The following is a 26,964-nucleotide window of genomic DNA, read 5'->3' as shown; positions in this document are numbered from 1 at the left end:
ATTAAAAGATAATGTAGGAATTTCTACAGAATATTGGAAGACAAAATTGTGATTCAAGATTTTTTTTTTTTTTTAGACGGAGTCTTGCTCTGTCGCCCAGGCTGGAGTGCAGTGGTGATCTCAGCCCACTGCAAGTTCCACCTCCTGGGTTCACGCCATTCTCCCACCTCAGCCTCCCGAGTAGCTGGGACTACAGGCATCTGCCAGCCACCATGCCTGGCTAATTTTGTTTTTGTATTTTTAGTAGAGATGGGGTTTCACCATGTTAGCCAGGATGGTTTCAATCTCCTGACCTAGTGATCTGCCCATCTCAGCCTCCCAAAGTGCTGGTATTACAGACATGAGCCACCACGCCCAGCTGTGATTCAAGATTTTTATACCCAGCCAATTGCATCATAAAAAGACCTTCTTGGCTATGTAGACTCTATGCCATAATAAGGGCAACATTTTTCATTAGTGAAAAACAATGGATCAGTCAGTAACTGGTGTTGGGATGATTGACTACTCATAGAATACATGTATTTAGATCACTATCTTATATAAATTACTCAATTCTAGGTGAAGAAAATTTTTTAAAAAGAAAGTGTATTAAGATGAAAACAAGTAACACATAGTTATACAATTGCAAAATGAGAAAAACCTAAGTATTAAAACATCATAAAGGAAAATATTGACAGATTTAACAAAATAAAAATAAAGTATCATGCTTTAAAAACCCCATTAAAGTGTTAGCCCAGTGTGGTGGTGTGTTCCTGTAACCTCAGCTACTTAGGAAGCTGAAGTAGAAGGATCACTTGAGCGCAGGAGATTGAGACCAGCCTGGGCAACATAGGGAGACCTTATCTCAAAAACAAAACAAAACAAAACAAAAAAAACAAAAAAGTTTTAAACATTAAATATAATCCAAGGGACTATTTACAGCATATATGGCAAACAAATGGTTAAAATGTAAGTCTACAAGGAAAAAAAAGAAGCTCCAATAAGAAAATGAGCAAAGGATATGAATATGTAATTCATAAAAGATGAAATACAAAGGTCCAACACTTGATAAACAAGAGAATATTATCTCACTGGTGATCAAAGAAATAAAAAAAGAACACTGATGTGCCATCACCCATTAAACTGGCAGAAATGAAAGAAAATTACCATCCCAAATGCTAAGTGAGTGTGTGGGGAAAATGGGCATTTTCATGCACGATTGGTGGTGTGTAAAATATGTACAATATGGTGAAAGGAAGGGGTCTAGTTTTGTAAGTGGGAGCTAAACATTGAGTACACATAGGCACGAAGAAGAGAACAATAGCCACTGGGGCCTACTTGAAGGTGGAGCATGGGAGAAGGGTAAGAATAAATAGACTACCTGTCAGGTACTATGTTTATTACCTGAGTGACAAAACAATCTTTATACCAAACCCCTGCAATACACAATTTACCCACATAGCGAACCTGCACATGTACCTCCTGAACCTAAAAGAAGATAATATGTACAATATGTATGGAAGGTTACTTGGCTAAATGTGACAAAAGTCTTAAATGTGTGCATATCTTTGACCCAGCAGCTCTATATCTAGAAATGGAATCTGAAGAAATAACCATGTACATACTTAAAGGTTTATGTGTAAGAACATACATTGGGGCATTATTTAGAATAGTGAGTTCCAAAATCAGGAGATTGGTTAAATTTTTCACTCTCATGATGTATTAGTCCATTTTCATGCTGCTGATAAAGACATACCTGAGACTGGTAAGAAAAAGAAGTTTAATTGGACATACAGTTCCACATGGCTGGGGAGGCCTTAGAATCATGGCAGGAGGCAAAAGGCAGTTCTTACATGGCAGCAGAAGAGAAAAATGAGGAGGATGCAAAGCAGAAACCCCTGATAAAACCATCAGATCTCATGAGACTTATTCACTACCGTGAGAACAGTATGGCGGAAACTACCCCCATGATTCAAATTATCTCCCTCTGGGTCCCTCCCACAACATGTGGGAATTATAGGAGTACAATTCAAGATGAGATTTGGGTGGGGACACAGCGACAAACCATATCACATGGTATGGAATACTATACAGCCATTTAAAAAGATATGGAAAAAGAAATTCAGTGGTGTGTGAAATGCCCATGTTGAGTGATTGAGTAAAAAAGTGGAGGTCAGACAAACTGAGGGATGTGATCTCATATGTGCAAATGTGGGTGGCATGAAAATAGCATGCTAGCATGTACACATGTGGGAAGACCACTCAAGGGACGTGTACTAACCAAAACACTAACAGTGCTTGCTTCCTCAGACTGTTCTATATTTTTTCAAATTTTTCACAATGCACTTGTTTGACTTTGTAATCAGAAAAAGGTACTTAGCACACCAACCACAATATTTCCATCATAATATATTACCCATTTTCATCTTTTTCCTTACATCTCTCTTCATGTGTAAAAATGTAACCCAGGCTGGGCACAATGGCTCATGCCTGTAATCCCAGCACTTTGGGAGGCCGAGGCGGGCAGATCACTTGAGGTCAGGAGTTTGAGACCAGCCTGACCAACATGGCAAAACCCCATCTCTACAAAAATATAAAAATTAGCCATGCATGGTGGCTCACACCTGTAGTCCCAGCTACTCAGGAGGTTGAGGTGGGAGAATTGCTTGAACCTGGGAGATGTATGCTACAGTGAGCTGAGATCGCGCCACTGTACTCCAGCCTGGGTGACAGAGCAAGACTCCGTCTCCAAAAAATATACGAAGAAAGAAAAAAATGTAACTCAGATGAGGCCCCTGATTCTCTGACTCTATGCTGCAAGAGTGTATAGATTTCTTCTCACAATTTCTGAGAGTTTCTGAGGTCCACCACTCCTATGCTTTTCCCTGGTTCATGATCCTGTGTCTCTCTGTATTATTTTTATTTTTCTTTGCATTGGTCTGAGAACAAAGGCCGGTCACTTCCCTCCATGCCCTAGCAGGCTCCTCACCACCAATTGTGCATGAGTTAATAACTTGACTGAAGGATGAGGTCTCATAGATGGTCCTAGGCATTCTGCAGCATGGGATCTTCTGCCTTTTTTTTCCTGCTCCATCTGCTTTTCCTTCCCTCCTCAATTTCTCCTCCATGACCATCCTTTTCTGGAGTCACAAGAAAAAGTCTCCGCCTTCTGTCACTCAGATTAGTTTCCACATTTAGTGCTCTTCTTCCCCAAGAACGTACCCAAACAAATGCCATTCTCTTACCAAAAGGAATTTGGGGAGTGGGAGGTAAGGGGAGGGGAGGTAAGGTAAAAATCTCTCCATGTTGTTAGATTGACACATATTCTATAAAGGCACATGCATATGCACAGTTATTCACTGCCTTTTCCCTTACATCAGAACATTTTTCATATTACTATTCAGTTTTCAAAATTATCTTTTTTATTGGAAGAATAGGTGATCTACTTATTAAGATGACTTTTCTCTAAAAATAGCTACATTTCCCTCATTCATTCTGGCCTCTGCATTCTCTCCACATTGAATTAGATGGAATCACTGAGGTTTTCTTTAGGAGGGAAGGCTGGTGTTGATTGAGGACCTATTACATGCTAAACAGTATGCCAAGGGCTGTATCTAGATTATCTCATAGGTGTGTCAAATCCTTTCTGGAACAAGGTGGGTGTATAAATACCTTCTAAAAATACATGATCTCATTCAATCCTCACAGCCACCTGGACAGCATCCCAGTCACAGGTAAGGAAAGTGAGGCTGACAAGAGAAGGCGTTGCTGGAGATTTCATGGTGGGTAATTGCAGGTTTAGGGTAAAATCTCAGGCTAGCCAGCTAGACCATCCTGAATGAATGCATACTCTAGGCACCAGGTAGTCTTTCTGCATCTCTCCCAACCCATTCTCCATCTGAGCTCACCTGTGTGCATCTGTCTTGGGGTTTATAGAAGGTGGGAATAAATTTGCCACTTCTATATCCAAATCTCTCTAATTCATTCTCTCTCCTTCATCTTCTTTTTGGAACCACACAGACTGTCATCTGGAAGAGGCTAAGTGGAACCCTGGAGCTGTCATTATCTCTGCTGACCCGGACTAAATCCAGGCTCACTTGAGCTGATACCATCTTTGACATTCTCAAGCCCTGGAAATGATGATTTCCTTCCTTCAGCAATGGGCAGAGGCAAGAATCAGAACCAGTGCGTCTTGGCTAGAAAAGTTTGGATAAATGCCATAGGAGACCACTTTCCCCTTTCCAGTTCAAGAGCAGGGGTATGACTCATTTCCATGCTCCCTGATAGGAGGCAGAATAGTCTGGAAGCTGAGCAAAACCTGCATGGTGTCTCCTGGCCAGAGCTAGCACTCAGCTCTGCCCCTAGAAACCCCAGCACCAGTTCAGGGGCATCAGTAGCATTGAGAAACCCAAATCCTGCCTGTCTCATTCTCTTTGAGTCATTGGCTCTGTTACCTCAGGGGCCTGATGTTTAGTCATGTGGACACACACCTGTTTTCGCAAGGCAGTGTGGTGAAGTGGAAAGAGAACCAACATGGGGTCAGGTCAACATGGCTTCCAGGTCCCTTTGATATGCTGCACTCCCTTCTCTCTGGGCCTGTTTCTTCGCCTATAGGTAGCAGTACAGGTTTTCATCCTCTCTCCATATATTTCCTGCATCTGTACTCCTTGTAGTGAAGTTAACAGAAAATATCCTGTGATGAGGTCACTCAAAGTCAGGTAGGAGAAAGTATAATTTAGCATTATTAGGTACTGGAGACATTCTAGCAAAGCTTAATTTTTATGGTGCAAATGGCCTGATTTTGTTTTACGTGTGTGTCTCCAAAGCTCTTGCCCCTTGTACTATGTTAAATATGTGTCCCTCAAAACTCATATCTACCTGGAACTTTAGAATGTGATTTTATTTAGAAAGAAAGCATTTGCAGATGTAATTAGTTAGATGTAGTATAAACTTAAGATAGGGTTATATTAGATTAGGGTGGACACTAAATCTAATATCTGGTTTCCTTATAAGTAGAGGAGAAGGGACATACACACACACAGACACATGCATACACACACAGGCACACATACACACACACACACACACACACACACACTCACAGAGGGAAGATGCTATGTGAAGACCAAGGCAGAGATGGGAGTGATGTAGCTATAAGCCAAGAAACACCAAGGATTGCCAGGAGCCACCAGAAGCTAGGGAGAGGCAAGGGAGGATGCTTCCCTAGAACCTTCAGAGGGTGCATAGCCCTGCTGACATTTTGATTTCAGACATCTAGCCTTCTGAGTTGTGAGAAAATAAATTTAAGTCACCCAGTTTGTGGTAATCTGTTATGGCAGCCCTAGAAAACAAATAGACCCTTTCTCTTCTGCCCTCGTGATTCAGATACCATATCCTGCAAAAGAACCAGATGTGTTTGAAAATTAAGTGACACTTCGTAGTCACAAAGGTGAAGCAGGAATTATTTGGGGTTGGGAGAGGGCATTGAGGAAAGGAGCTTAAAAAGACCAAGGGAAAAGAGTGGTGCAAAAATTGAGTATGTGCAAAGTGAGGGAGGTGGCCACATGGAGTTCTCGGAGCTGGTAGGACCATGGCCTCATACCCAAGAACAAAGTTGGGGCATAGCTTGAAGATGTTATGGAAGCACATACAGACTCCTGGAACCCTGTAAGCTCTCTATGAGTTATTATTCAACTGATTAAGCCTAAAGGATAAGACCACATTCAATAGTTCCCAGATTTCTCTCTCTCTCTCTCTCTCTCTCTCTCTATCTCCATACTAGCAAACAATAAAATGGTTTTGTTGCAGAAAATGTTACCCATTCCTTCCCCCATGGAGGGTTTTGTGCTGAGGCTGCATGTGAAGTGAGGCGGGGGATGCTAATCACAGTTTGGAGGATGAAGCCTGCTTTCTCCTTTGGGCTGTCACTGGAGAATCCACATTGGTGGCTAGCATGGTTTGGCTCTGCGTCCTCACCCAAATCTCGTGTGGAATTGTAATCCCTATGTGTTGAGGGAGGGGCTGGTGGGAGGTAATTGAATCATGAGGGCAGACTTCCCCCTTGTTGTTCTCATGATAGTGAGCGAGTTCTCATGAGATCTGGCTGTTTGAAAGGGTGTAGCACTTCCCCCTTTGCTCTCTCTCTCTCTCCTGCTCTGCCGTAGTAAGGCAAGCTTGCTTCCCCTTTGCCTTCTGCCATGATTGTAAGTTTCCTAAGGCTTCCCAGTCTTGCTTCCTGTTAAGTCTGTGAAACTGTGAGTCAATTAAACCTCTTTTCTTCATAAGTTACCCAGTCTCAGGTAGTTCTTTATAGCAGTGTGAAAACAGACTAATGCAGTGGCTCTGTACACAAAAACCAAGGAATGCTATCTTTACAGTGTGAATTGGAATTGACTGGAAGCTACTGCCTGTAATCCACCTGTGGACCTGCAGTTAGAAGATCTAGATTTTAGGTATAATCCTCATGTTTAGTAGCTTGCAGCCTGTCTGAGCTTGGACTTGCAAATCTCTAATATGGGCAGGTGGACATTAAACATTATTACAGAGTGGTTGCACTTACTGGTTTTTCATATAGCTCAGTTGAATCCAGCAGCGTTTTGAGTATAGAGTTTGTTGAACAAACAGGTGTCTTCCTTTATTCTGTCTAAAAAGGTTCAGTCCATTGCTCATGTATGAGTAAGATTGGTTTCGTGTTTTGCTTTATGTGTTTGAGGGTGCCGGCACCCAGCACCTGGCACCCTGGTGGGTGGGAAGTGGGTGGGAGATGTCTTGGCCTTGGTTGGCGAGCATGGTGCATAGAAGGTGAAGTAAGAAGCTGCTAATCAAGCACCTCTGAGGTGCCCAGGGACCTGGGGAATGGACAGTGCTGCTTCCTGGTCCCGTCTTCCCTCATGTGGATTCTGCTATACGTTGCCTGACTGGTGTTTCTTCTTCCACCTGTGTCTCCCCCTACAATTGCTTCTCCTCTCCCCATGCAGAGTACTTAGTTTACAGCTTAAGTCAGATCACTCCCTGTTAAAACTCTTCACTGCCATTCCGTTATACTTGGAATAAATTCCAAACCCCTTCTGAGGTCCACCAGGCCCAACCTGGCCTGCTTCCTGGCCCCTACCCCAACGCACTTCATGCCACTTTCTCTACGCGTCATGGAGCTCCAGCCCCCATCTGCTACCTTGCCCTTTAGGCTCTAGAACACGCCACGGTCTTTCTTGCCTCAGACCTCACTGTGATTGTCCCACTCACTTCTGTGTCCTCTCGGCACCTGGCACAATGCACCCAGCAGGCACGCAGTAAGGCATGGCAGCCAATGCTTACTGGGCACTCAGCATGGGCCAGGTGCTCCTTCAAGTTCTTTACATGTATGAACTCATTTAATACCTGCCCTGTGGCAACCTTTGAGATGATGTCATTCTTATTTCCATTTCACAAAGGAGGTTAAGTAAACACAAGGAAACACAACTAGGAAGTAACAGAGCCAAGATTCAAACCCAGGCCATCTGGCTTCATGGGCAGCACTCCTAACTGCTGCATTCTCCTGCCTCTCTGTAAGTAAGTGTCGAATGAATATGTGCAGTGTCTGGGGTGCCTGCTTAGCCCAGTGGATGTTAAGGCTTGGCATGTTGCTGAGATGCTTCAGATAATGGAATCTGGAAAACTGCAGCTTCTTCTTTTGCCATCTTGGCTAATGCGCAGTGACAGCCACAGCCTGCGGCAGCTTCATCTCTATCCCTCGAGTGGTCTTCAAGGTGGTGAGTGGAGGCAGCTGGCTTTGGGATAAAACCAGCCTGGGTTGCAAACTGGGCAAGTGTCTCTGTTCCTGTGAGATGATTTGGGCATGCCAGCCAAACTCTCAGAATCTTGGTATATTAACAAGTATAATAGGGATAATGTTTTCCATCTTGCAAGATTGTTGGGGATATTTAGAGTTGTGATTGATGATACTGATTTGCAAGATGTTCACAAAGGGGTGATGCTTTTCCCTTTTCTCTGAGGGTTTTGTCGTGAGCTCCAAGGTCAGCACTGACCTCTTCTGTGTCCTGCAGGGTGTGATTCCTCATGGAAGACTCCAGCACGGCTGCTTAGCTAACCTAGGGCCTGTGTGGTGTGTAGGGGCCTAATCAGCACTGCTGTGTGTTATGTTCTGGGAGAAATTCAATAGGACAGAAGTCCCAGCTATGAAACCCACGTGCCTCTGTCCTCACCACCCTCCACTGTCACTTCTATTCAGGACCCCACCCTGCTGGGATAGTACCTCTGCCAAAGGGGAGGAAATAATTGTGTTATTACTTAAGCTTGTGGAGACAGGAGTAAAAGTAGACAGGAATGCTTTCTCAGCCTCACCTCTTTCCAGCACTCAGAGACCCAGAAGATGTTGGAAGCAGAGATTGGTTGTGCCTCCTTTGTTTCCCCAGTCCCGACAACCATTCTCCAGACTGGACCCAGAGTCATCTGCCTAAAACACAATTCTGAGAATGGCCTCCTCTGCCCCAAGCCTTCCCATGACTCCTATTACCTTGGGTCAAAGCCAAAGCTCCTTGTCCTGTTTCCCACCTTGCTCTCTGGGGGCTTATCTTCCTCCTTGAATTTGTCAGGGTTCTCTAGAGGGACAGGACTAATAGGATAGATGTATATATGAAGGGGAGTTTATTAAGGAATATTGACTCACACGATCCCAAGGTGAAGTCCCACAATAGGCCACCTGGGAGCTGAGGAGCAAGGAAGCCAGTCTGAGTCCCAAAACCTCAAAAGTAGGGAAGCCGACAGTGCAGCCTTCAGTTTGTGGTCAAAGGCCTGAGAGCCCCTGGCAAACCACTGGTGTAGGGCCAAGAGTCCAAAAGCTGAAGAACCTGGAGTCTGATGTTTGAGGGCAGGAAGCATGGAGCATGGGAGAAAGATGGAGGCCAGAAGACTCAGCAAGCCTAAGTCCTTGCACGTTCCTCTGCCTGCTTTTTTCTCCTAACTGCACTGGCAGATGATTAGATGGTGCCCATCCAGATTGAGAGTGGGTCTATGTCTCCCTGTTCACTGCCTAGAATGTTCACATCCTTTGGCGACACCCTCACAGAGACATCCAGGAACAATACTTCCCATACTTCAATCCAATCAAGTTGACACTCGATATTAACCATCATACTCCTCATCTTCCCCCAGCTGCTTGCACCTGATCTAGCCATCTTGAACTCTGCGGTCTCTCAAAGCACCAAGCTCTCTATTCTCTGCCTGGAATAATCTCTGCTCATTTCTTTCCCAGCAAATTCCTCCTCATCATACAAGACTAACTTCCCCTTTCTTGGGACATCTCCTCACTTCCTCTTTACCTTTCCTTTTACTGGATCCTGTACATACTTGTTTTTCTAATTTCAACTTTTATTTTAGAGACAGAGGCTACATGTGCAGATTTGTCTCATGGGAATGCTGTGTGATGCTGAGGAAGTCCTGCACACGCTCCTATGTGGCACTTATGACTCAGAATGGCAAGTGCTTCCCTTGCACCCCTGTCTTCCCCATAAGTGGGAGGTTCATAGAGGACAGAAATGATACTTTTTCTTTTCTGGAGCCTCACAGTTTATTTTTTTGATTTTTTTTTTTTTTTTTTTGAGACAGAGTCTCGCTCTGTCACCCAGGCTGGAGTGCAGTGGCGCGATCTTGGCTCACTGCTACCTCTGTCTCCTGGGTTCAAGTGATTCTCATGCCTCAGCCTCCCAAGTAGCTGGGATTCCAGGCACACACCACCACATCCAACTAATTTTTGCATTTTTGGTAGAGACGGGGTTTTACTATGTTAGCCAGGCTGGTCTCCAACTCCTGGGCTCAAGTGATCCGCCTGCCTCTGCCTCCCAAAGTGCTGGGATTACAGGCATGAGCCGTGCACCCAGCCAGCCTCACAGTTTAGTACAGCTCTCTGTCCCTAAGTGTTTCTCAAATGTGTGTTGAATGAATAAATGAATAAATCATTTAATCTCAGAATTTGAGACGTAGAAAAGATCAGCTGAGTCGATCCTCTCATTACTTACTGATAATGAAGAGTCTTAACTGGTTGGGATGTAAACATGAAATCCTTAATTTCTTTTCCCTTCGTACCTGCTGCCAGCTGTGCCTGCTGCACCCCCTTTCTCGCTGAGTGTAGGGTTCTCTTAACACTAGCTCAGGCTCATTCTGAGACTGTCAGTTACTTTGGGCTATTAAAACAGTCTTATTTTGGTTATTAAGAGTTGAGTCTGTTTATTTCTAAAACTCCAACCTCATATTAGATTCAAAGGTCCCTTTACCACTCCGCTAAGTCTAGGGTTGATGTCAGTGGCAGAGTGGGGCTTGGCAGAAGAGATCCACCCTCTCACGTAAACCTACACCTTCCTCCCTGCATGGTCCTCTCTGACATTGGAGTGGGAGGAGAAAAGAGGGAAGAGCATGTTTTCTCATGTGATTGTCTACAAAATCAGGTTTTCTTCACTTCATTTGGTTATTAGTGACCTGGTTTGTGGGTTGTAAGCTCAGAGTGGACTCAGGTAACCCGAGTAGTGCCCGAGGAACCACCGTTAAGTTACTGAATCCCAATCACATCCTCTAGGCTTTGGAAGTTCCCTGTGTGGCAAGGCTAAATCCCGCAGCTGACCCCCTGCAGGCGCTTAGTGCCAGAGCCCTCAGATGGGAGCTCCTCTTAGCGCCTCCCCATGGTGGTCCCAGATCCTAATCTCTTTCCGTTCCAGGACCCCAACGCTACGTACTCATGATCACCCAGCTTTGCCCCCCGCCCAGATGGTAAGTCTTGATGCTGGGATTAAACCCCTGATCTCAAATTCTGATCTCAAGTTCTTTTCATTAAATCACCCTCTCTTCTAAGATAATGAGTCAAAATCAAGGAGTGACCACAGTTAATAAACGTATATAAGTATGCACAAAGGAAAACCAATGAAAATAACAACAGAAAGAGAATTCCAGTTTTCACTGAAGATAAGGTGGTTCCTAACAAGCAGTCCTGTTGAGTATGTGGAAATGGGCAGTCACATACGCTGTGTGTAGAAGCTCGTATTGACATCACTTTGGCAATTTGGAGTATCTATTGTGAAAGTTGTCAGAATCAAAATAGTCACTTGAGTCAAACCCCAACAAATGGAGCTGGGGAAGGCTGTGAAGGGAGGAATCTCACGTGTTTTCCTGATAACAAGAACTATCACAAAAGATTCAGCAAAAACCACAGACTTGTATAAAGGACACCACAACCTTAAAAAAAATTACTTTTGTGAGCACATCTGCCCACCAACTGCCTGTCCAGCCTTGGACTGATGCCACTCTTGTTTTTGATACTTGTAGCCAAGGATAATTGTCTCAAAACAACTTTCACAACCTTCCTTCCTAAAGGGTTTCCTTTAAAAACCCTTGTTTCCCTCGACCTCCCTGAACACACCCACATGTATTCCTATTGGAATGCCCATTCCCAAACAGACATCACTTTCTTTTTTTTTTTTTTTTCTGAGACAGAGTCTCGCTCTGTCACCCAGGCTGGAGTGCAGTGGCAAGGTCTTGGCTCACTACAACCTCCGCCTCCTGGGTTGATACCATTCTCCTGCCTCAGCCTCCCAAGTAGCTGGGACTACAGGCGCCCGCCACCATGCCCAGCTAATTTTTTTTTGTATTTTTAGTAGAGATGGGGTTTCACCGTGTTAGCCAGGATGGTCTCGATCTCCTGACCTCGTGATCCGCCTGCCTCCGCCTCCCAAAGTGCTGGGATTACAGGCATGAGCCACCGTGCTGGTCCAGATGTCACTTTCTGTTAGAGTTTCCCTCTCTGTCTGTTATTTAGGTTTGACACTATCAAAATAACAAATGCAAATGCAGCTTGCCTCTGTAATTCCACTTTTAGGAATTTATCTTACAGATATTGTTGCCCCATGCCAGTTGGACCAGAACGTTTGCTGTTTGTAACCATGAAATACTAGAAGTGATCCAAATTTCCATCAACCAGGAAATGGATGGAAAAGTATGATACAATGTATCATAGAATATTATAAGCCCTGTTAGTTTTCTTTACCTAGCACTTACCATATGCATTTGTTGTATGTTCCCCCTGCCCATACCTCCCAGACTATGAACTCAATGAAGACAAGACACATGAGGCATTGTGGGTTTGCATAAGAACCTTGACTCTGGAGTCAGACTACCTGGGTTCAAATCCCAGGCCCACCAAGACCTAAACAGGGTGATTTTGTGCAAGTTGCTGAACTTCTTTACATCTCTATTTCTTATTCTGAAAATAGAGTTGTTAATGGTACCTATGCCATAGGCCGTTCTAACAATAAGAGAAGGTCTGTGTAGAAGGCTCTCAGTGTTCCTGGCACATGATGTGCCCTCGGTACACATCAGAATGAAGGTGATGAAAGTGGCACCTCATATAACTCCTGGCACAGTGCAGTGCTCAACAAATATTTGAGGAATGACTGAATGCAGTGTATGCATTGGCATAGAAGGATGTCTAAGATATACTGTTGGAGGAAAAAAAGCAAGCTGCAGAACAGTTTATCTAGCCTTATCCCATTTATATAAAATATATTAAAAATTCTGTTACGGGGTAAGACATAAATAATATGGAGTGTTTATCTCTGAGAAAGTGGTTTGGGAGGCAGATGGAAAGAGGGGACGTGTTCACTTTTCACTTCATTCACTCGTGTACCAATTGATAGTGTATTACTTTTAAAATTAAAATTAAAAATCTATCAGGTTCAGAGGGACACAGGATTAATTCTTCACAGGAATAATTATTTTGGTCATTTCAGGATTTTACCTTTTTACTTCAGTCTTCAGTGAGATTAAAAATAAACATGAGGCTGGGCATGGTGACTCATGCCTGTGATCCCAGCACTTTGGGAGGCCAAGATAGGAGGATCACTTGAGGCCAAGAGCTCAAGAACAGCCTGGGCAACATATGAGACCCTGTCTCTAAAAACAAAAAAATTCACTGGACATAGTGGCATGCGCCTGTAGTCCTGGTTACTCAGGAGGCTGAGGTGGGAGGATCTTTGAGCCCAGGAGTCCCAGGTATAGTGAGCTATGATCGTGCCACTGCACTCTAGCCTGGGTGGCAGAGCAAGACTCTGTTTCAAACAAAAGGAAATGAGCATAAAAGAAGGGATGTGGCACGCGAGTGGGAAAGGCATGGTCTTCCAGGTGATCCTTGCAAATGGTTTGATCCAACATGCTGCAGCATCAGAGAGTGTCTGGGAATGAATTAGTGCTGCCTATTTCATGGCAGAGGCTATGCATGACAAAAAGAAGGACAATACAGTGGTCTTGTCCAGTAGGAATTACTGTGGCAACACAGAAAGGGGCTGTGCTTTGGAGCCACCAAACCTGTGCTCAAGTGGACTCATTCCCCCTTGAACTAAGGCCCAGTCTCCTCATCTGTGAAATGGAAATATGAAGTATGAATATGCTATAGGGTTGTTGAGGATTAAATGGGATGATATATATTGCTCAGCACATTGCTAAGGAGTCAGCATTCCATGGGAGGCAAATTTTGATAATAATGATAAAAACTGCATGACCTCAGGAAAACAAGCATGTCACAGCCTCTTAGCTTCAATTTTCTCATCTACAAATTAGGATAACAATACCTATTTAACAGGTAGATAGGTAAACATAGAAATGTTGTACAGTAAGATACATATATATATTTATGAAACATTTGAGCCATTTAATATACAGTGTCCAAACATTAATACCGTTGCCATCCTCTTTGTCTGAAAAGCCCTTATTGAACACTGACATTGTTATCACCTTCCCAATAAGGGCAGCACATGCCTCCAATTGTTCCAGGTAAACCATAAGAATGTGACAGGAACTGAAAGCAGAGGCCATAAGTTCAAATACAGGTTTTGAGTTAACTGGCCGGGAGATGCTCTTTAGTAGCAGGGAAGCTCTAGGGAAATTATAGCTGATCTCTGTTTTTGATCAGCTTCTATATTGGTAATTCAATTCCATCTATCATGGTGGGTTTGCAGAACTGGTGTCTAAGTCAGGTTCTAGATAGGAAAAAGAAGTCCCTTTGATGAATTCTGGATGGTCTAGCTAAAGAGTATTTAACTAAAGGACCACTTACAATGCGGCGAGCAGGGATAATGGAGTAAACAAGGGAGGTGGAAGCACGAGAGTACAGCATCAGTGGGACATTGTTTTACCATCTCTAGGGCTGAAGGAACAAGGAGAGGACAGAGGGTCCTTGTGGGGGCTCTATGAGAGGGAATCATGGAGACTGGGCCTCCAGGTGGGAGCTGGGATTGCGAAGGGTGAGGCCATCGCCAGTGAAGTGGTGCTGGGCAGGACTGCAGCGTGGGCAGCAGAAATGCCCATGCCCCTCTATCTTCCCACTTGCTGATCTCCTGCTGGGCCTCCCATTGGCCATAGGAGGAAGGCTGGTGATATCATCCTCAGCTGTGAGCTCCCTGGGCTATAGAGGAGCACAGAGAAGGGCTGAAAATGGATCTGGAGAAAGGGACGGGAGGCATAGGGAGAATCACCTGAACATTAGGCTTCCAGTGTCCATGTTCCTCCCGCTCTTTCCCTCCCTAAGCCCTTCTTGGCTGCTGGTCAGGCTTCCTTTCTCCCTTCCTTCCTCCCTTTCTCCTTCCTTGCCTTTTTGACTTCTCACTTTCCTTCCTTTATTCACTAAATACTTAACTGCAGTCCCAGTCCTGTCACCTAACCTTCTGGTGCTTCAGTGAGCTCATCTGTAAAATGGGAAGAAATTCTCCTCCCTTGAAGAATTGCATGAATTAGTTGAGAAAACGATGAAAGTGCTTTGTAAACTCTATCATGCTGTACAAATGTAACAAATTTTTATTAATATTTTATCCTAGAAGTATTAATGTGGCTGGGGTGGGTAATTAGGACAATTTTGCATAAACTTCCTGCTTTGAAATTGCCACCAGAGATTCAGCAGGATTAAAGGGACAGCTCTCTGCTCCAATTTAGCAGTGATATTAAGGTGATGATAAAGTTCTTTCTTCATCTGCGTCTTTTTTTTTTAATTGCTGCTGAAGGGTGAAGAAATGTTGTTTTTTTCCCCTTTGCTTGGAAGCCACAATAATATTTCATCACCACTGCTTACCCTAAAAAATAGATTTCCTTTTCATCCTCAGCTGGTGATTTGGTTTGCATTAATGCCTTTCATAACTCATACATTTTGCTATTAAAAATTAATGCTTGGCACTGACATAAACAAATGAAATTTGTATTATTAATGTTTTACATAGGTAAAGCTCTGTAATAACAGATTCATCATAGCAGACTGTTTTAATTAAAAGACTCACTGGTTCTTTGAACACATATGGGAGACTGGTTTTGGAAGAACCACGGATGCAAAAAAAAAAAATGACAGGTAGAGAGAGGACATCTCTGAATCCTGAGACATTAGTATTTTGAAGCTTTTGATATTGAGAATGATATCACTTGTAGATACTGTGAGCAGAATGCTTAGCATGGGGCTTGCATTATAATAGGTGCTCTGTTAATAGCAGGACTTATTATGAAGGAGAAAATAAATAGAATGGATATTTATTCCGTGAATAATATTGCCCATTCATTTGTTAATTCAAGTATGTAGTACGCACTAATTATGTACCAGGAATGGTTTCAGGTATTGGGGATAAGTCAGTAAAACAAAGACTGCTGCTCTCATGAAGCCAACATTATAGTGAGAAGGGACAGATGATATATATCATGTCAGATGGCAGTAAGGGTTACAGAGAAAAATACAGCAGCTTCAGGGGTTGGAGAGGGGTTGGCAGGTAAGGCCACAAGAGAAGGTGATGTTTAAGCAAAGAATTGGAGGAGATGAGGGAGTGAGCAAGGAACCATCTGGAGGAAGTTTGCCCAGGAAGAGAGAAGAGTAAGTGCAAAGACCCTGGGGCAGGGGCATGCGGGTTGAACAGAGTGAGTGAGAATAAGCCTCCAAGGAGGTGAGTTCTGGGAGATGGGGTGGATGGGTTGTAGGACTTCAAAGGCCAATCTGAGGACTTTGACTTTCATCCTTACAAGTAAGATTGTATATATTTTCTCCACCTCACATATGGAGAAACTGAGGCACAGGGCAGCTCACCCACCAGGGAGAAGCCAAGCCTTCCAACCCAGGCCTGTCTGATTCTCTCCAGTGTACTGCATTGCACTGTTTTCAAGTGGACATTAAGGGAGGCAGATCAGTCATCTCTGTCCAAACATGTCCCCGTACTTCTAACATCTTAGTCTAAGAAGTTTACACGAAAAAAAAAAAAAAGCTTCGTATATCACCTAATTCAACGTGCTGATTTGACATACGGGAAACACAAGGTTCCAAGTGTGATTTTGTCGAGTTAGAGAGTTAGAACCAATGTCACAGAACAACAGGGCCACCTGTTCCCCTGGAGCTAACCTCATCTCATTCTGCCTTGCCCAAGATGCAGGATAGCCTGGTGGTTAAGATCCTGGGTTGGAATCTTTGCTCTGCCACTTACATGCTGGTTACGTCAGGATGCTTATTTGTCTTTCTAAGCCTCCATTTTCTCATCTGAATAAAGAGATGATAATAATCTAATTTTAATAGAATTATTGGGAAGACATGGTAATGAATCCAAGTACTTAACACAATTTGTGACACATAATAAACCCTCCATCACTGGTAGCCATGATTGGCATTATTATTTTTAATGGTATCTTATGCAACCATCACAGTTGAATGAGTTGAGTGTTATCTTCTGCATTTTACGGATGGACAAACCAAGCCCATAAAGGAGAACATTTTACCTAAGGGCAATCATCAAGTTGGGGGACTGCTGCTTGGGCTCCCAGTCTCCCAGGACAGTGCTCCTATCAGATCACTTGGGCTTTAAAGAACACTTTTGCTTTCTTCCTTGATGATCAAGCCCGGTGGTGGACTGCATTCTTCCTGTCCTGTCTGCCGTAAGTGCTGGGGAACCAGGAGCGGAGTTTGAGCATGACTGACCATCACAGTGGTATTGGTGAGTGCAGCATGGTGACAAAGCAATTTACCAGCTCATCTCCCAATTTTCAGGGGATGGCACTAATGGACTTTTCTTGTCCATATGAAAATATCAGTGACACAGCACACATCACATCAGCTGTGCTTAAAAGTCCTCATTTTCATGTGGGCAGAGGTGTCATGGGTGTGAGGGAGTGGGGGACTACCTTTAACTGTAAATTCATTAGATGATAATCATAATAGCTCCTGTTTATTAAGTACCTATTATGTGGCAGGCACTAAGTGAAGTGCTTTATATACTTTATGTCTCCTAACAACTCTGCAAAGTAGATATGATAGTTGCCATTTTGCAAGGGGGAAATGACGGATCAGAAAGTGTATTTCCCAATCTCACACAGCTAATGAGAGCTGTTTATTTGGTCATTTGTCTATTCATTCATTCAGTTGGCTGATCAGTTCTCATTAAACACCTCTTTGGGTCCAGCACTCTGCTAGGTACTGAAGATATATTGGTAAAAAAAAAAAAAAATTCAATGCAATCATGAAGCTCATGATCTAATGCAGAAGGCAGAAAATAAACAATAATCACAGCCATAAACATATCATTATGATTTGGGGGCTATGAACGGTTCTTTGAGTGAGAGCAAGAGGGGCCTAGTTAAGTGACTTGCAGGAGGACTCCCGGTATTGGAGCTGTCAGAGTTGGAAAATGAAGCCTCCTTTGAAATACTCAGAGCTGAGAAAGCCTTGGCTTTTCCCATTTCCCAGCAGAGAGAGACAAGCTTCAGAGGAGACTTGGTTTGAATCCCAGCCCTACAACTTCCTAGTTGGGTATTCTTGGGCCAGCCACTTCACCATTTTGAGCCTCTGTTCCTATTTTGAGAAACGGGAAGAATATTCACCTCACTGAGCTAGCATGAGAATCAGATGAGATAGCTCAAGAGAAAAGCTTGAAAAGTCAAAAGTGCTTTGCATATTGTACTAATAGCTATGATTACACAAATGAGGGTCTTGCACTGCTTGGGTCAAATGATAGTGTTACGCTGGAATTTCAATACAGTTACAGCTTGGCTAGGGAAACAACTCTGGGCAGGGCCAACTCCTTGTTTTGCTTCAGGTTTCATAAAATCTGAAGGTCGAAGTCTTAGGTCTTGTCTCTTGAATGCCAACAGCCCTGCAGAGAGGACACAGAGAAGGAGTTTGCTCAGGTGAGGAGCGTGTGGGGCGAGAGCATCAGAAACTTAGGTGTCTGTATCCCAAGCTTTCTCCCCAACAAGATAAGACAAGTTTCATGATGGTAACACTTAGAAGGGAAGTAGGGGGTATCTTGACCTTCTCTCTTCTCCTCTCCTCCGTCCACCATCAGTGTGTCTGGAATAGTCAAAAAGGAAAAAATAAAAGCATCCTCGGACACCCACTGTCTTAATCTGTTTGTGCTGCTATAAAAAAGCAGCTGTGCTTACCAGCCACAGACTAGGTAATTTATAAAGAACAGAAATTTATTTTTAACAGTTCTAGAGGCTGGGAAGCCCAAGATCAAGGAACCAGCAGGTTCGGTGTCTGGTGAGGGCTGCTTTCTGCTTTCAAGATGGTACCTTGTTGCTGCATCCTCTGGAGAAGACAAACTCTGTGTCCTCACATGTTGGAAAGGATAGAAGGCAAAAAGGGGCCTCTCTAGTTCTCTTCAGAGCTTTATAAGGGACTAATCCTATCCAGGAGAGTGAAGCCCTCATGGCCTAATGACCTCTGAAATGCCTTACCTCTTTATACTGTTGCATTGGGTATTAAGTTTCAACATGAATTTTGGACGGAACATGAACATTCAAACTATAGCACCCACCCTCATATTTCTTCCAAGAAAGTCAGTCTATTTCTCTGAGTGGTAGGACATCCTCAGTAAGTGACTCTGGATTAGGAAGTGGGAAGGGGCTATAATTATGGAGGACACTACCTCATAAATGCATATTGTTCACTGACTGCAACAATTGCAGTGTAATTACATTAGTAAATGTACTGTACTCTGCTTGGTAAAGGAATGAAATTTTAATTGCATATGGCTTGTCCAGCCCTGACTGGGTTCCAGGCTCTGCAGGGATGTGTGACCAGTCAGTGGCATTTCTAGGGGGAAGGACCAGGAAAGAAAGGAAATGAGTTGCTGAAAGTCCTACTATGTGCCAGCCACTGTGGTTCATGCTGTGTAGTCAGCACAATGGTCCCAGGAGACAGCCCCGTTTGTAGATAAATACCCTTGGGGTCAGAAAAAGAAGCAACTCAGCTGAGTCCTCAAAAGTAAGATTAAACCAAGCTGTTAGGCTCCAGTTTGAGACTTCTTTATTTTACATTATGAGGCCAGGAAACTAAGAAACAGAAGCTTGATTCAGTTTCTGTTGAAGGTTTAGTTCACCACAAAGGAAAAGGAAATGGATTATCAGAGTATTACCCATTTGAGATCAGCAGGGCTGAGTTCATAGGAGGGGAAAGAATGGTCATTTCTTCTCAAGAAGATGCCAAACAATGTGGCAGTAGAGACTTGATAGGAGAGAATCTGAGGGTACTAGGGTAATCTGGGAAGGCTTTCTGGAGAAGGTGGTGTTGAGGGGTGATGCCATAAGGGATGAATGACTATCTCTATCAGAATATGTCACTCTGAATCATGTCCTTGTCTGGTGCCCAGTGGGCAGGGGCTGTCTTATATATCTTTATAGGTGGCTATCACAGAGCTTGGCACACAGTAAGTGTTTAATAAATGTTGTTAAATAAAATTCAAATCTCATATGAGCTCTAGTCACTGCTCCATAACCATGGAAGCCTGGGCATTCTGAGGGTTACATGGAAAGAACACCCAGACTTTGGTGGATATCTCTGCTAGCAGCTCTCTCTTTGACAGGAGCAGGATGCACCCTGAATTAATAAGAATGATTGGGCCGGGCGCAGTGGCTCACACTTGTAATCCCAGCACTTTGGGAGGCCGAGGCGGGCAGATCACGAGGTCAGGAGATCGAGACCACGGTGAAACCCGGTCTCTACTAAAAATACAAAAAATTAGCCAGGTGTGGTGGCGGGCGCCTGTAGTCCCAGCTACTCGGAGAGGCTGAGGCAGGAGAATGGCGTGAACCTGGGAGGCGGAGCTTGCAGTGAGCTGAGATTGCGCCACTGCACTCCAGCCTGGGCGACAGAGCAAGACTCCGTCTCAAAAAAAAAAAAAGAATGATTAATACTACTATCATTACTACTAATGATTATAACAATATAGATAATGTAATATAGCCAGTGATAGTAGCTAATATTTATGGAGTACTTACTATATGCCAGGCACCCTGCTAAATATTTTACATATCATTTTCTCATTTAATCTTCACTACAATGTATGAGGCATGTATTATTATTATTTACGTCTTACAGATGGAAAAACTGAGGCCCAGAAATGTTAGGATATTTGCCTTGGATCCCATAACTAAAAAGATACAGAACAAAGGCCTGAATTCATATCTGCTCTATGCTAAACTTCATAGGATTTCATGACCCTCTACTGTTTGCTCTGCTAGGAGGGCACAAGGAATGGTCAGACCAGCCTATGTTAACCTTCAAAGTCATTGAGGATAAGGGAAAGTATCCTAAGAGAAAAAGTGAACGGAGGTTATCACCAAAGTGCACTGATTTTGCTTAATTCCAAATAACCGAAGAAAGCCACATTAACCGAAGTGATTTGATCCAGAACCCCCGCTGCTGAAATGTAAAGCCCAGAATAGTTATTTAAACTTATTTGAGTCCTTTCTCAACCTGCCAAGATGTGAAATGAAGTCTGGTTCCATACAGTCCTTTGTTCGGTATTTACAGACAGATTACTGGCACGCCTTCAAGAGGCTACCAGAAGATAAAAAGAGACCTCTGGGACTGAAATTGGGAGCACACGCCACATTGGAGGGCTTGCTGCTTCAACATCTCCCAAGAATGCTGTAACCACACTTGCCAGGGGACACTGGGGCTGTTACAATGATGGGAGAAGAAGCCCAAACCATGAGGAAATTGAGCAAAGCTGAGCGAGGCTTAGACAAGCGGTAGCAAAATGAGGCTCAAACCCAGACCACTAGGCACCAACGTGACTGCTCTTTCTTTTATGGCTTTATAGATTGGAGAACTACTGAGCAAATGTGGAACCCAATTTTTTTTTCCTCAAAGTCTCATTTATCACAAATGCTAAATAAAATGATTCATAAAGAATCAACTCTCTTGGGATTAGCAGAGTTGGGGAGCTCGGGAATGCAAGAATTTATCAGCTGTCTCCTTTAGGAGATGCTAAACCATGTGACAGGCCTCATACAGGGGAGTTCAGGATGAGCTAGGCTGATCAGGAAGGCTTCCTGGAGGAGGTGATATTTGCAAAACATCTTCCATTGAGACTGTGAGCCTGGGGTGACCATAGTTTGTTGTTGCAGTGATGTTGGGGTCAAAATCTGGTTACCCAAATCTTAAGATCCTTCTTGATAAATTAGTATTTCTTTTTATTACCCAGAAACCTGAAGGAACAAGATTATCAGTGACAGAGTCAGGGCACCTTGGTAATAGAAACAGAAAGAGCATGGTCTGGGAGCTGAGAGGCTGGCTGCACTCTTCATCGCGTGTCACTGTGGGGTTGTGGGTTCTTTTCTGGGGCTCTCAGGCCCTATGTCTGTGAAATAAAGGCGGTGGACCAGACTCTCTCTCAGGTCCCTCCTCGGGACTCAGACATTTTGAATGTTTCCCACTGTGTGATGTGTCCTCATAAGACACAGGTATCAACAACCAAGCAATAAGTATTTTGTTCGGTCAATGATGCAGTCAGTCGGGTGGAAATCTTGGTGAAGGGAGCAACTGGCTGGGGTGAGCTGGCCAAGGCAGGCTTCCTGGGAGAGGTGATTTTGAGCTGGATCCTGAACAAGGAGCAAGGTTTTGTTAGATAAAAGATGATTGTAGGAGAGGAAGTGGTCCAGCAAAGGCTAAAGGAAAGAAAGTGCACCAGGTTTTCTGGAAACAGTGAAGAGTCAGCAGGAGGGGGAGCAAGGCCACTGGGTGTTCTGGGCCACTGCTTTGTATGAGCATCACTTTGCCTGGCTCCTGGGCTCAGAGCTCCTCTAGGGAACAGGGGCCACATTGTTCTTTCTGCATTCCCAGATCCTGGCACAGAGACAGCCATGGAGTAGCACATAACAAATACTCATTTAATGACAGAAGGATTTCTCTGAGTCCCCAATATCTAGCTGCATTTCACCAGATAACTTTGAACAAATGGACAAAAGCTGAATTCTGCTAACATTTCACAACATCTACTCAAGAGACTCAAAGGGCATATCCTTTGGAAGTTTGTGGCTCCTGGATATCCTACGTGATTTTGGGAACAAACTTCTGGTTGTCAGCCTTCAAGCCATTTTTGGATCCTGAGAGCTCTAAGACCGAGTGCTTTATATAGACTGTATATACATATGCATGTATGAATTATTTTATTATATATTTCTTCTCTGGTTTTAATTGTTGCTGAGCTCATGCTTTATTTTAATTAATGTTTTAATTTAGTGCATGCACCATGAGGCACTTTCTGGGAGGGTATAATTAAGTTAGAAAAAAATTGGCTACTCCAGCTTTAGGGGCTGGGAAACCAAGGCTCAGCAAGGTTGTGTTTTGTCATTAAGAAAATTAGGGATGAATTTGGGAGATGAATATGGAGCACCTACTATGTGTCAAGCAGTCAGGCACAGCTACATGTGATGTGTACTACAATGTTATGTAGTTCTATTTTAGACTCTCAGCAACCCCACAAAGCATAGATGAAGAAAAAGACTCGGAGGTTTAGTAACCTCTTCAGATTCTAGCAAACTGTAAAAGGAAGGGTCAAAATGTGAGTCCACATCAGTTTGTTCTTTAACCTTTGGTTTGTTTCACCAGACTGCGCTTTGTTATTTGAGGTTACACAGAATTCTCTCTCTCTCTTTCTCTCTCTCTCATATATATATATATGTATTACATATATGTATGTATTATATATATATGTATAATATATATATACACACACATACATATATGGAGATATATATATATATAGAGAGAGACAGGGTCTGACTCTGTTGTCCAGGCTGGAGTGTAGTAGCACAGTCATGGCTCACTGCAGCCTCAACCTCCTGGGCTCAAGCGATCCTCCCACCTCAGCCTCTCAAAGTGCTGGAATTACAGGTGTGAGTCACCATGGCCCACCAATATTTGCTGAATGGATGAATGAATGAATGAATGAACAAATAAATGCTCAGGAAATGCTATTTCCAACCCTCATTCCTTTTTGTAAACTGTAAAGTGCAACTGATGGTCTATTATAGCAAAAACAACAGATACTCTACCCACTTGACAAATGAAGAGCCTGAGAACTAGAGTGAAATACTCATCTCCTATATTGCACAGTTTTTTCAGTTGACCGAGAACTTCCATGGTGTTTCATTCATTCAAGACATGTGCTGAGTGTCTGCTGTGTACTTGGCCTTTCACAGTTGAATCTTGTGGCCTGCCTGATGGGTAGAAAGCACATGTTGCATTATGCCAATTTCTCAGGAGCAGGGGAATGCCACAGACAATTATATGGCCAAACTAATTGAGTCTCTAATGCTGCATTCCTACTTGTCTCCCTCAGTTGACCTGCTTCAGGTTCTGTCCCCTCATATTGGTCTGCCTGGAGAGCCTTAGAATTTTCATAGGCTTGATGTTTGCCTGCAAGGCAGGGGAGAAACTGTTAGGCGGGGAGGAGACTGGAACTATAAATGCCTTGCTTCCTGCAGTATTCTGAGCACGTGCATGGTGTCTGTGACATGGAGTGTGTTTAATAAATACATTCCCTGCTTAATCTTCCCCTTCCTCCAGTGGCTGCCATCTACTCAGAATAATGTCCAAACACTTGGCATGGCTTATAAGGCAAGGAATACAAGTGTACAGCTGAGAGGGTATCCTCACTTCTTGCATTCCATTTGCCCTCCAGGCCTTCCCTTGTGCTCTCAGACCGGGCTATCCTGTAAAAACACCAAGTAAAAACAAGTCATGGTCTGTTTTTTTCCTCCATGTTCCCAGGAGATTTGGGGTTTCTTAAGGGCAAGGCCATCTCTTTCACCTCTTTACCTCCAACACCTGCATCAGGGCCAGGTGCATAATAGAACTGTAATAAATGTCTGTGAAAGAAGTGGTTGAATGTAACTCCTTCACTCCAGGAGGCAGTGTGGACTGGAGTGTGTTCCGGTTGCTCATTTGTGTTGCCTGGTGCTGGACCCTCCCCAGGGCGGTGACTGACCTTTGCTGCACCTTCCAAAGTGTGTTGTGCTGCGGGTCTGCAGCTGTGTGTCTGGCATGAGCTCGCATCTATCGCTGCAATTCGTGAGCACCAAAGCCATTTAATTAAACAGGATGGAATTGAATCTGCGAGGTTGTTACCGCCGATACTGTTTTCCACGCATGGCTCTTCTGCAAGGGAATCCACGGGAGGCCTGGGTGTGAGCTCCTTGCTCATTCTGGGCCTATTCCCCACCCCCAGCCCAGATGGCATGTGGGGGTGGCTGAGATTCTGGGCACAGATCTGAAGTCAGAGGTTCAAAGCCCCTGCATGTGCGTGTCCCTGTGGGTGGGTCGCGAGCCACTGACAGACGTGTGCCTCTCCCCAGGAAGCAGCCAGAGCTGCTTAAGCTAATTTTGCTGAGGGGAACCTTGCCAAGCCAGAGGGAGCTTTCATTTGCCTAAGTTTGCATCAATAATTAATCCAACCTGGTTTTACACAAGACTCAACATAAAATTATTAGCTCTGAGAGCTTTTCTTGAGCTGGTCCCAGAAGAGGGCTATCATGAGCCCCGGAATTGATGACCCAGTGAGGCTGCATAGGTGGCTCAGAAAGTTGTTTTCTCCTTCCCCATTTCAAGCCTCCTCCGTGGCTCCATCCAGGCCTCTGCCATTGATGGCCGTAACCTTCTGAAGTGCAAGGTCATTTCTCTGCTCAGAAACCTTCCATGGCTTTCCACTGTGTCCCTGATTGAACACCAATTCTCACTGGATTTTCCTATATTTCCTACTTTCCCTCTCACAGTTCCCCTCTATTCCATCAATATTGCCAGACTGCCTTAGCTCCCTGTCTGTCATTGCCTTGGCTCATGTTCTCCGCACCATATTTTTGTGGGTTGAACACTTACTCATTCCTCAAGGCTGAAATCCAATGCCATCTCCTCTAGGAAGCCTTTTATGATTTCTTCAACAAGGATCATCTTCTTTATTCCACCTTCCAGAGATCTCTACTTTGAACGGTACCAGTTTATCTTATATGACAACATTTATATACATGTCTTCATCCCCAAGCGAGTGTACGTTTCTTGTGGATAGGTAGTAATAATTAATAAAGAAATGTCCACTAGATGTTGGGCAAGGGAAGGGGAGAACTGCAAAAGGAAGCTCTAACGAAGGGACAGGGGCAGTTCTGCACTTGCTGTTTCTTTCTCTGGATTGGATTTTCAATCTTATCTCCAAATTTAGCTAAGAGCACCATTAGCTTCTGTTATGTGAGCTGGTAACCTCATCTTTTGTGAGCGTGTTTTTCCTCCATCCAAATGGCTACTAAGTCTTGTCATTTATCTTCAGGAATATCTCCCAAGTCTACCTACAGTCCCTTTGTTATAGCAGCGGACCTCAAAATCTCTTGGAGGAAACAGCTTCTGATCTGCGGTTTCTGCCTGGGGTCTCCACCAACCCAGTCTTTTCCGAATACTCCCACAAGAGCCTTGCTCCCCTTCTCACAAACCTCCCTAAGTTGGGAGGCCTGAGGTCAGAGCCTCACCCTCCAACCAGGCATTCACAGCCTCATTCCTCACCACTGTCCAACCTACACCAGCTCCACTGAACTTCCCCTTGTGGCTCAAACATGCCCTGCTCTTCAAGGCCTTGCTACAGTTTCTTCTGTTGAGAAGTTTCTTCCAGCTCCCTTACTCTTTCAACCCTCAAGGCCCAACTCAAAAGTCCCCTCTCCTATGAAGTCAACCCTGTCTTCTTATGCAGAGTTAGGGGAACTCCTCTTTGCTCCAATAGCACTTTGCTTGCACCTTGATGATAGCAGTAGTCCTCTTGTGTGATATACAGCTGACCCTGGAACAACGCAGGTCTGAACTGCATGGGTCCACTTTGACACAGATTTTCTTTTATCTCTGCCACCTCTGAGACAACAAGATCAACCCCTTCTCTTCCTCATCCTCCTCATCCCACTTAAAATGAAGATGATGAGGATGAAGATCTTTATGATGATCTACTTCTAGTCAATGAACAGTACATATATTTTCTCTTCCTTTTGATTTTCTTAATACCATTTTCTCTCTGGCTTACTTTATTGTAAGAGTACAGTATATAATACATATCACATACAAAATAGGCCAGGCATGGTGGCTCACACTGGTAATCCCAGCACTTTGGGAGGCTGAGGCGGGTGGATCACCTGAGGTCAGGAGTTGTAACCAGCCTAACCAACATGGTGAAAGCCTGTCTCTACTAAAAATACAAAAATTTTCTGAGCGTGGTGGCAGGCGCCTGTAGTCTCAGCTACTTGGGAGGCCGAGGGACGAGAACTGCTTGAACCCAGAAGGCAGAGGTTGCAGTGAGCTGAGATCATGCCATTGCACTCCAGCCTGGGCAACAAGAGTGAAACTCCTTCTCAAAAAAAAAAAAAAAAAAAAAGTGTTAATAGATTATTTATGTTGTTGGTAAGAATTCCGGTTTAACAGTAGAATATTAGTAGTTAAGTTTTGGGGGATTCAAAAGTTATATATGAATTTTCAACTGCACAGCAGTCAGTGATTGTTTAAGGGTTGACTGCATTGCTTACCTCTGCATTGTTTAAGGGTTGACTGCATCTTTTATTCATGCATTTGGCCCCTGAAATCTGATCCCTTTGAAGGCAGTGATCATATTTTCTTTGTTTCTATATTCCCTTCTGCAAAGGTTTAGCCCACAGCAGATGCTCATGAAATATTTGTTGAATTGC

The sequence above is a fragment of the Hylobates moloch genome, unplaced genomic scaffold, assembly GCF_009828535.3.
Source record: "Hylobates moloch isolate HMO894 unplaced genomic scaffold, HMol_V3 SCAFFOLD_10, whole genome shotgun sequence".
NCBI classification, from domain to species: Eukaryota; Metazoa; Chordata; class Mammalia; order Primates; family Hylobatidae; genus Hylobates; species Hylobates moloch.
Note: the sequence above shows the minus strand (reverse complement) of the source record.